At 37.5% G+C, this 1,654-nt stretch overlaps 1 pseudogene; it reads left to right on the forward strand.

The window, feature by feature from the left end:
* The first annotated feature begins 586 nt into the window (after positions 1–586).
* LOC141520393 (small ribosomal subunit protein bS6m-like) lies at positions 587–965 on the forward strand (annotated as a pseudogene).
* The last annotated feature ends 689 nt before the right edge of the window (positions 966–1,654 follow it).

The following is a 1,654-nucleotide window of genomic DNA, read 5'->3' on the forward strand; positions in this document are numbered from 1 at the left end:
ATAAGCTGGTAGCAGGTTTTACATAGTGAAATAAAGACAGATTGGTTTCTTGTCTTGACAAGGAACTCCTACAAAGAAATTACACTGTGCCTAAAGCAACTTCTAGAGAATCTCAGGAATGAATGGAAGAGCAGAATGTTCAGGAACCACTTTTGTCAATTTCAGGTCAGAAGGAGACCATCTGACCCACTCCTCCCACATTTTACTACATATTTGCATAACTCTCAGGTATGGGAAATAATTTTTTTTAACACTACTGTATTTCTTTTACTTAAGTAGATAAGAACAGGTTTCAATAACACATAGGTCTCAGGCTAAATGCTAAACTAAAAGGCTTTTGAACTAAAAAGAAGTTGCACAAAACAACTTTGAATAGGCCAAGGAAACTTGGCCATGACGCGGGGTTGCCTACAAAATATCAGATGAGTTGAAAAGAAACTAAATTCCAGAATTCAATCAAAGAATATGAGCAAACAACTCTCAAAAGAATTGGTATATGGCCGCTGGGAGCCGGGAGCCGACGGTTCGTGCTTGTCCTCCTCTTCCCCGGCCCGGACCTCCGCGCGCCCAGCCCGCCAGCCGCGGGATGCCTGGCTACGAGCTGGCTTTGACCCTGAAAGCCATGCAGGGGCCAGAGACCGCCTCTGCCCTGAAGCGCAGGCCCTCTTGAATAAAGGAGCAATAGTGAGAAGTTTGGAAAACCTGGGTGAAAGGGCGCTTCCATATAAGATCTCCATACATAATCAACGCCATCATAGAGGAGGGTATTTCTTGGTGGATTTTTATGCACCGACAACAGCTGTTGGTAGTAGAATGGAATATTTATCCCGAGACGTTGATGTGATCAGACCGAATATTGTGAAACACCCTCAAACCCTAGAAGTGAAAGAGTGTGAAGGCATTGTCCCTGTTCCTTTTACAGATAAATTATATTCCAGGAAGAAATAAATGGGAGATGTGACTGGTTGCAATCTTATTTCTAATTCCCTGATGAAAGTACACCATTCATTATCTGTTCACTAGATTTGACTTTAATTATATAAGAACTTTTTAATTAACTAATGGGAAGTGTGTATCTTTAATTTTTGAAAGTGAACATATTAATATAAAATTAATGTAATAATAAAATAAGCTTAGGTCCCTCTTCTCAGAGGGATGTCACTTGCAAGTTGCTCAGTTATCTGAGACCTATGTAAGACCATAATAATATATTTTAAAGTCACTTTTCTCTTTAAGGAAAAAAAGAGAAAAAATTGGTCACATTGTAGCGGAAAAAAAATATAATCATTGATGGAAACTGAAAGAAAGGTGAATAACATCATCAAGGATAGCTGCACTGAAGCTGCTTTGAATTGCTAGGGATGCTGATTGTGGCCCATCATAATCATGCTGTATCATCAGGCTATTACATTTTACATTACAATATCTATTACAGGCTATTGATATTTAAAACATGTAATATTTGTAGAAATTCCTTTTAAATAGCATAATAAAAGTAATTTTAAAAATTAAAAAAAAAGAATTGGTATATGCTCCAAATGACTAATAATAAGAAAAATGCAAATTGAATCAACTGGGTAGTCTCACTTCACAATTAGCAAATTGGCAAATAAGGTAAAAGATGGGAATCATCATTACTTTAGTTCTGTGGTCT

The sequence above is a fragment of the Macrotis lagotis genome, chromosome 4 (assembly GCF_037893015.1).
Source record: "Macrotis lagotis isolate mMagLag1 chromosome 4, bilby.v1.9.chrom.fasta, whole genome shotgun sequence".
Lineage (NCBI taxonomy): Eukaryota > Metazoa > Chordata > Mammalia > Peramelemorphia > Peramelidae > Macrotis > Macrotis lagotis.